The sequence below is a fragment of the Panulirus ornatus genome, chromosome 27 (assembly GCF_036320965.1).
Source record: "Panulirus ornatus isolate Po-2019 chromosome 27, ASM3632096v1, whole genome shotgun sequence".
In the NCBI taxonomy this organism is placed as follows: Eukaryota; Metazoa; Arthropoda; class Malacostraca; order Decapoda; family Palinuridae; genus Panulirus; species Panulirus ornatus.
Genome location: NC_092250.1, coordinates 18,046,230 through 18,056,384, shown reverse-complemented (window position 1 = coordinate 18,056,384; position 10,155 = coordinate 18,046,230). Strand labels below are relative to the sequence as shown.

The 10,155-nt window shown below is 36.2% G+C and overlaps 1 protein-coding gene across 1 annotated transcript in view; it reads right to left on the bottom strand.

Moving 5' to 3' along the window:
• Nucleotides 1-121: 121 nt before the first annotated feature.
• Nucleotides 122-10,155, bottom strand: part of yem (yemanuclein) — a 176,759-nt gene continuing 166,725 nt past the window's right edge. The window contains exon 22 of the transcript XR_011714687.1: nt 122-1,069. The gene's annotated coding sequence lies outside the window, so the exon portion shown is untranslated. The remainder of the gene's footprint in view (nt 1,070-10,155) is intronic.

Genomic DNA, 10,155 nt, shown 5'->3' with positions numbered 1-10,155 from the left:
ATCCCTTTTAAACAGAGTGTACACCAGAATTAAATCCTACTGTTATTTTCTTTGTTAGCTTATCTTTAATTCAAACAAAAATGAAGTCATCATTCTAATCAGCTACAACTGTTTTCACTCCAGGATTTAAATGAGCCTTAACAAAGAGCAGGATACCAATGCCTACTAAATAAGATTCAGAAATTACAATCATATAACTTCCTTCTAATGCTGATGTCACTAAGACTGTATTCCATATACTACGAGCATTAACATAAGATATTTTCAGATGAATTTCAGTTAGTTAAGGAGGGGATGGGTCTAATCCACAGAGGCTGCATTTTATGACCTATACGCTCATGAAGAATCACTGAGGAACATATCAAAAGTGCAGCTTCCACTTCATTTAGGTGCAGTCCATCATTCATAAACATACTAGACTGCATACAGAAATGCTGCCACAAGTTTATCAACTCAACTCTTTCCTGAAAAAGAGAATGTTCACTAATCTATTATTTAGACTGAATGCCTCACTAAAGAAGGTAATTCTGGTGCTGATCCAGGGAAGAACTACAATCAAATTATTAGTTTTATCTTGAAAATGTTGAATAAGACAGTGATATTTCTCCAACAGCTCTTCCAATCCTTCCTTCAGTACACTGTTAGTACCTCCAAGATAAATAACAAGTGAATTATTGTTACTGCCACTGCAAACCTCGTCTACAGCATCAGCAACATCATCTACCCTGACACCTGGAAAACAAACTCATTTATGGTGTGAAGGGTTTCTGGCACAGAATTCATCCATCTGAACTTGGATCACAGAATCGCCAATGAGCCTTACTTCGTGTTCATTGTCGTTAACATCACTCAAAGCCTGAAACTGATTTTTCCTTATTGGCATCAAAGGTAAACATGTATGGGGATTCTCACCTTGTTGCACTACCTAGAAGGGTTGGCTTTCACTGGTGAGAAAGAAAGATTACTTTAGGGTGTCTCAACATCCACAGTGCTGCTATCTGACAGTGATGGCTCTCTCCCCGATTCTCTCAGCAAGCTGGATTCAAGGATGTCCTGAAGGACATCTACCCTGTGTGTTAGAACAGTTATTCTATCAGTAGCTGCAGCCAGCTTTTCCTTGAAAGTTCATTTATCCATGCAAATCAAGGACATCACAAGATTATTGTAAAACTGAATGCCAAACTTCCTACTGCACACAATACTGTTGACCTACTGACATGTTGAAATAGTAAACAAAAATTATATTTTTATTATCATCATTATAATAATTATACTTAATCACCATCTTCCGCATCAGTGAGGTAGCGCAAGGAAACAGATGAGGAATGGCCTAACCCACCCACATACACACATTTTATTTTTACTTATTTATTTTGCTTTGTCGCTGTCTCCCGCATTTGCGAGGTAGTGCAAGGAAACAGACGAAAGAAATGGCCCAACCCACCCCCATACACATGTATATACATACATGTCCCCACATGCAAATATACATACCCATACATCTCAATGTACACATATATATACACACACAGACATATACATATATACACATGCACACAATTCACACTGTCTGCCTTTATTCATTCCCATCGCCACCTCGCCACACATGGAATAACATCCCCCTCCTCCCTCATGTGTGCAAGGTAGTGCTAGGAAAAGACAACAAAGGCCCCATTCGTTCACACTCAGTCTCTAGCTGCCACGCAATAATGCCCGAAACCACAGCTCCCTTTCCACATCCAGGCCCCACACAACTTTCCATGGTTTACCCCAGACGCTTCACATGCCCTGATTCAATCCATTGACAGCACATCAACCCCGTTATACCACGTCTATCCAATTCACTCTATTCCTTGCCCGCCTTTCACCCTCCTGCATGTTCAGGCCCCGATCACTCAAAATCTTTTTCACTCCATCTTTCCACCTCCAATTTGGTCTCCCACTTCTCCTCGTTCCCTCCACCTCCGACACATATATCCTCTTAGTCAATCTTTCCTCACTCATTCTCTCCATGTGCCCAAACCATTTCAAAACACCCTCTTCTGCTCTCTCAACCACGCTCTTCTTATTTCCACACATCTCTCTTACCCTTACATTACTTACTCGATCAAACCACCTCACACCACATATTGTCCTCAAACATCTCATTTCCAGCACATCCACCCTCCTGCGCACTACTCTATCCATAGCCCACGCCTCGCAACCATACAACATTGTTGGAACCACTATTCCTTCAAACATAGCCATTTTTGCTTTCCGAGATAATGTTCTCAACTTCCACACATTCTTCAAGGCTCCCAGGATTTTTGCCTCCTCCCCCACCCTATGATTCACTTCTGCTTCCATGGTTCCATCCGCTGCCAGATCCACTCCCAGATATCTAAAACACTTTACTTCCTCCAGTTTTTCTCCATTCAAACTTACCTCCCAATTGACTTGACCCTCAACCCTACTGTACCTAATAACTTTCTTCTTTCACACACTTTACCAAACTCAGTCACCAGCTTCTGCAGTTTCTCACATGAATCAGCCACCAGCGCTGTATCATCAGCAAACAACAACTGACTTCACTTCCCAAGCTCTCTCATCCCCAACAGACTGCATACTTGCCCCTCTTTCCAAAACTCTTGCATTCTCCTCCCTAACAACCCCATTCATAAACAAATTAAACAACCATGGAGACATTACACACCCCTGCTGCAAACCTACATTCACTGAGAACCAATCACTTTCCTCTCTTCCTACACGTACACATGCCTTACATCCTAGATAAAAACTTTTCACTGCTTCTAACAACTTGCCTCCCACACCATATATTCTTAGTACCTTCCACGGAGCATCTCTATCAACATATATCCATAAATTCCCATACACAAACATATACATTTCAATGTATACCTACATATACATAGAGACATATACATATATACACTGTTCATATTCATACTTGCTGCCTTCTTTCATTCCTGTCGCCACCCCACCACACATGAAATATCAAACCTTCCCCAGAGAGGTAGCGCCAGAAAAGACAAAAAAGACCACATTCGTTCACACCCAGTCATGTGTAATGAACTGAAACTAAAGCACCCTTTTCACATCCAGGCCCCACAGACCTTTTTATGGTTTACCCCAGAGACTTCACATGCCCTGGTTCAATCCATTAGACAGCACATCGACCCCAGTATACATATTATCAGAAATATCACTTACTAAAAGACCTAAAAAGTGGCCATTGAAACTTTCGACTTTATGAGTACCTTTTATTGAAAGTTCTTCATTGGTAAAGGCCTTTCTTCACTTTATTCTTCTCAATCTTCATCACTTATAGGCTCAGCAGAGGAATTGACAATAATATACAACATACGGAATGTGCACATTCCCAGGTGGAAAAACAAAATCTCACTCCACAGTTAACAGTCAACTGAGTTGAGGAAGCTGCTCAAGAAGATGGCACCAACACTGATGCTGGCTATTGAATATTTTCAAAATTAACTTGTGGGGTTTCTGTAACTCCACTGCACTAATGCATAGTTTGGGCTAGAGTTAACTGATATCACTCACAGTCTTAGATACAAGCTATTGTGGAAATGTTTTTACTTCAAATAAAGTAAAATATATTTTCATCAATGGGATTATTGATGTACAGAATGATTTATCATTACAGTACAAAAAAATAGCACAATATATAGTTTGAAAATAAACTTGGTAAATACATCAAGTCCACAAGACAATATTTGCGTCTCTTCAGTTACACAAAGTTAACAAGCATTTCTCTGAATCATTGGTATGCTTTTCTCCTCTTACCACACAAATCTGTTTTTGATCTCTTCACTATAACAAATAGCCCTGAAAGGGTCCAGTACTCTGTTGGTATTTGAATTCTTTCATATATCTGCTTTTTGCAAAACATTTATCGTTAACTGGCATTTGCTCTAAGTGTACCAGTCACTGATATTGGAATGACAGTAATTTATATAACTGTTTTACAGTAGCACATCCTTTCAGTACAGCTTTCTTAACTCCAAAATCCTGTAGATGTACCAGTGCATCAGCAATTACTCATCGCTAGTTTGAATTTGTCATATATTTGCAGATTTGAATTAATAATATTGTTCTTTTAATAGAACCATTTCAAGTACAACGGAAATACAGACAGCAAGCGGGCCCTTAGCCCATGTCTAGGTCATCTTTTAAACTTAAATCTGTTCATACATGAAATTAATTAGGTAATGTTGGCGCTAGACGTATGAAAGTTGACTGCGAAAATAATGGAATGACTCATTTAATCCATTGTGGACACGTCAGTCTGTAAGATGCCTTATTGAATGTATAAGATCCTAAGATGCCTTATTGAATGTATAAGATCCCATTGTTGTTTACTGGCCGGAAGAGATCATGTTTACTCAGCGAAGTAAATAAACTCAGTACACCACGAGGCTCGAGCTGTTTGATACCCCCATGTGTTGCTCCGCCTCGCGAGTTATTTTTCACCAGTTTCTCCTCCTATGGGACTTGTGTGGGAGGAACAGGTAAGGATAGAATAGTAAGAACTCTCTCTCTCTCTCTCTCTCTTCCTCCACCCTCTGGCAACAACAGCCAGCAGGAAAGTGAATGGACAAACTTATGGAATGTAGCAGGATATAATGAAATGGAAATCTTACTATGAAGTCTTAGTACACTATCCCACTCTCTCTTGCACTCTATCATTAGGGTCTGCAATGAGAGAAAGGAATTAATGTGTATGTATATTTTATCTTCCTCTCTTCATTCAGTTGATACTTGAACTGATATAAATTTTGTTTAATCGGTTTTCATGATGTTTCTCAGAAATAGAATGTTTTGCCACCTGTCTTTGCATTTGTTGCTATTTTTCCTCATCTTTCTAGTAGATCAGGGACCAGAATTGGACCATGTGCAAGTTGTGGCCATACTAGAACATTAAAGAGGGCTAAATTTTTTTCTGGTGTTTTGAAATCAATATTCATTGCTATGAAAATCAGTTACTGTTTTCCATTTTTACTTGCTGCTAGATGCTGCTTGGTATATTTCAGATTGCCACTTATAACACCTCCAAGATCTCTTTCACTTACTTTAGTTAGTGAATTTTCAAATATTTGATAGTCATGTTTTGTTTTCTTATTTCAAATGTGCAAAACTTTACATATGTCCACACTAAAGTTCATCTGCCATTTGTCTGACCTTAGAGCTAGTTTGTAAAGATTTCTCATAATTATTTCATAATCCTGCTCATTTACTGCTCTATTTCCTTTTATATCATCTTACATACCAGACACAATTCTAGATTATCACTATATACTGTATTGTGAAAAACAGCAGGGCTAAGGACCAACACCTGTAGTACATCACTCATCACACTCAGCCAGTCTGAGGCTTTGCCACTTAAAATACATATTGCTTTCTGTTGGTAAGCCAAAGTCACTAATCCATGCACACAGTTTGTCCCCTGTTCCATTGATTTTAATTTACGCAGCAGTCTCTTGTGTGGTACTTTATTAAATATTTCTTGAAGATCAAGATGGATTACATCTGAGGGTACTTTTGAATCCTACTTGCCTTATAACACTTAAAAATTCTAGCAAATTTGTTAGACAAGATCTTTTGTTGCTGAAGCCATGTTGGCTGTCTGATATTATTTCATGATCTAGAATGCCAAAATTTTGTACCAATAGTTTTTCCATCATCATCATTTTCACTACGTGATCCACCTAAGCTTTTAAGCACTCAACAATACTGAAAGGGTTAAATGTATAATGAAAAACCTATTGAAATTTGCAGTCTCACATTTAATAATTTTTTAAAAGAGGTATTAAACAATAATATGTACAATAAATACAACCATATGATAGAAATGAAAAAGCAGACATGACACACTGATGAAAAGCCTGATTATAAATATTCAACTGCAGAAAATGTCAGCTCTTTCAAAAGGAAAACATATCTAGGAGACAGAGAAATACCAGAGTTAAAGCACACATACTTGCTTCTTTCTGATTACTATCCATATTGACATGTGAAACAATGACATTGTACTAAGGACCTAACTTTCCCTGTAAAAAGAAATTATATGTACAAGTTTACAAACTTCTCATCAGTGAGATGCAATACTCCAGTTCAGAATAAATTTGAATGGCTTAATGCATATATTAACATTAGAGAGAATCCATCAAACATTTTACCGTTTGCTGAATTTAGCATGTATACTCATCATCTGTTGTAAATATTAATACTTACTGCTTTACAAATGAGGAAAGCAAGGAAAGTTATCCTGATAGAGACTGCACAAGGAACTGATGACAAAAGCAGGGTTGCAAGAGCTAATGTATCACTGTTAAAGCTATCATATACAGAACAATCTGAGCAACACTAAATATCAAACATTATTGGCAGTGATTATTTGTCCTGAACAATAAGGTTAGCGTCACAGTGAGGTACATCTCATATCCATTTAGGTCTGGTTCCATGAAACTTTTAAAATGTAAACCATCTTCCCAATTCCTTAAGCATTCATTCTGCTGAAACTCCCATATTATGATAATCACACTATCTACTCACACCTTATTATTTGTTTTCACTGAACTTTTGGATGATGCTGACATCTAACCAGTCGGAAAACAAAACCTAAGCATCTAAAAAACTCATATCTTATGTTAGACTTTCCAAGTCATACAAGGTATAGTAATTTGCTTGTATGAAAAAACAAAAATCCTTGTAGTGAGGTACCCTGATCATTAATTAGTGGATGCAGTAAGGTGACCTAACCTTCCACTGATAGGCACACTTAAAAAAATATATATATAAAAATCCATATATGCAACAAACAATTACATAATTGCAGATTTTAAAATCTCGCTTATGAAAGCACAACTCAAAATTACTTACTACAGTTTTGATGTAATTGTATCTAACATCAAGTAATTTCAAGAAAAGAAATGTTAACTTACACAAAACATCTCAGAAATGAAGTAAATGTTGCAGTGATCAGAAGGATATGGAATTTCCTTATAAATTTCATACTATGATGGTCAGAAGGTATATTTCAATTTTGTACTTGTTTCGTATTCATCTACTGGAGAAGTTAATTTTTATACTTACAAATAAACTCCTCTGAAAAATACAAACTAATAGATCAAACAGTCAATTGCTTATGTCATAAAACTGTTTACACAAAATAAAAGAGGACCTGCCTTGCTGGTATTGTACTATCATAACATTTTCAATTATCTTACAATCAATCTCTGCTTGCTTTTTTTCATCTATGTATTACAGTGAAACCTTGCCAATTCACCCTCAATCAATTTGATTCTTTGCTAATTCAAGGTTAAAATTTTTTGTCAAAAATGGCCAAATTGAGTAATCAGTAAGTTTAGTAAGTTATACAACCATAACTCCTGTACCCAGACCCATAAATGCCATTTGGGGCTATTCATGTCTGGTGATTATGTTTTGAAGTGACGGTACCCTCCATTTCTCATATTTTTGGATTACGGAATATTATGAAAACCAATTATGAATACTGCTGATATTTTACAAAAATATAAGTATCCCCTTGCAGTCAATAATTATAGTAATACTTTCATTTCATAGATTGTATACTTTGGTACATTACCTCTACCAGCTTTTAATGTTGATTAAATAAATATGTGAAAATGTTTGGGGATTGTAAGTAATGTATTTTAGTAATTCTGGAGGGAGAGATGGGTCACTCACAGGATAAGAAATTATACACATATAGAACCTGCTTCAAAGTTTGTCCTCTTTTTTTCTTTTTCAAGGAGGGCATCTGATAATTCACCACAGGTAATTCAAGATTCCTCTCCCCTATTTTGTTGAACTGGCATGAGTTCACTGTACTTCAAAGAAATATGCAGTATAAAAAAGAAAATGTCAATATAAGATTATAATCCATGTGAAAAAGAGATGTACATTATCACGGTGTTTCTTGTTCAAAATTCTTGTCTAATATACATCACAGTCTCATTACGGATAACCTTTTTTCCCCTAAATACCACTTCTTACAGATGACTTACTTATTCTAACATGCATGAGGATAATGCAACGTTAATCTGTATACAACAAGCCACTTTCCACATCTGAAGTAAACTGGCTGATACGGTACAGTATACCATTTTACCAAAACCATCCGTAGGATGATTTTACTTGCAATTACCAACTCTAATGTATCAACAATATTGAAAAAGCATTTGAATGAGCATCCCAAATGCATATTAGCCTAGATATGTACTTGCATATGCTCCACATGCAAGATACTTTTATTATAGTCAATATGACTAAAACTATGCTCCATATCTTAGGTGATATGAACACACAACATAATGTAGCAAATTATAATGAATTAAAATACTCTTGACACAATTACCCCACTAGCAATATACTAAGGCTCATATTCAAAGCTGATATGCTAATACAGCTCATTATATTTGCCAGTTATGGAGTAACATTAATCATGGAACTGGATTTTGTCAAGTGTTTCACTTGTTAGCACACATTTGTTGGAGAATTTCCAAAAAAGTGTCTAGCTGCCATACATTACAACTTAGATCTCCATAGACAACACTTCACATAAATACACCAAAATTACCAACATGCACAAATAATGGAATTTATATGCACTATAGGCACAAAATTTGATGAATTATAGAAAGAAGTGATACAAAAAATTTATGAATATTATCAGATGGAACCTTTAAAACATATTCAAACCAACACAAAATAACTTACATCTTGAAACTTACTACATAAGCCTGGACAAGAATAGCACTATTCTTTGGACACTGATTTTGGACACTAGTTTTTTTACTAAGCCTAATAAAATACAATACTCCTATTGTCAGTTATTATGAACATATATGAAAAAACAAGATGCACTTACATTGTTTTGTAATTTGATATAATTTTCAACCTAGAAACATAAGCTTTAGTAGAGTTGAAAATGAAGAGTAAAAAAAAAATGTAAATCAGAGGTTTAATAAATGATCATATTTACTCATTTAATTAAAGTGATAAATTATTTCAATTAAGGCCCAGTCTTGATGTAATTTTTTTCCATGACTGAAGCCTTCAACATAAAAAAAAAAGCTAGTCTGGTATGCAAGAACAGACATAGCAATGACTAGAGGAAGGGTCCTCAGAACCAAATGCCTCATTTGCAGTAAGCTAATAATACTGAACACACTGGGCTCAGTAATGAAACAAATACATATGGTCGAATGATCAGTAGAGAATTTCACAGCCAAGCCAAAACTCAAGTCAATAATCAGGAAAAACTCTTTGAGGGTTAGTCAAATGACATCCAATGGATGATTAACCCAATGACCACTCATGTGTCATTTGAAGGGATGCCTGCAGCAGTTGACTGTGAGTGTGCTGTATGTGGTGTAGGGCATTTAAACGTCCTGGGTGTGATAAACAGTGGAGTAGTGAGCCACGTGCTCAGTAACTTGCAAAATGCTGTGGAAGGTAGTACAACATTTTTGCACAGCCTAGACAGTAAAGAATTCATAAATAATGCATACAGATTTTATATAAATAACGTATATAGATGTATATAAATAATGTAACACATATTACTGGGAAATATAACATGATTGCATAGTGAGATGTGTATATGTCAAACCACTGGGGGATGCATCATACAACTGGCAGTGTTGCAGCCTGAACATTTATTCATGTGAAAATCCCACCCTATATTCAATTAGGGTGTTACTCTTTTTTTAAAAGTGACTTCTGTTTCCTACATTGGCAAGGTAATGCCATGAACAGAAAAAGAAAGACCAAATCCACTCACATCCATTCTCTAGCTGTGATGTGCAATGCACCGAAACCACAGCTCCTTGTGCACAACCAGGCCCCATAGACTTTTCCATTGTTTATTACATTTTTATATATATATATATATATATATATATATATATATATAGTTAAGTTAATAACTTTCTAAAATGGGAAACAGAAGAAGGAGTCACGCGGGGAGTGATCATCCTCCTCGAAGGCTCAGAGTGGGGTGCCTAAATGTGTGTGGATGTAACCAAGATGTGAAAAAAGGAGAGATAGGTAGTATGTTTGAGGAAAGGAACCTGGATGTTTTGGCTCTGAGTGAAACGAAGCTCAAGGGTA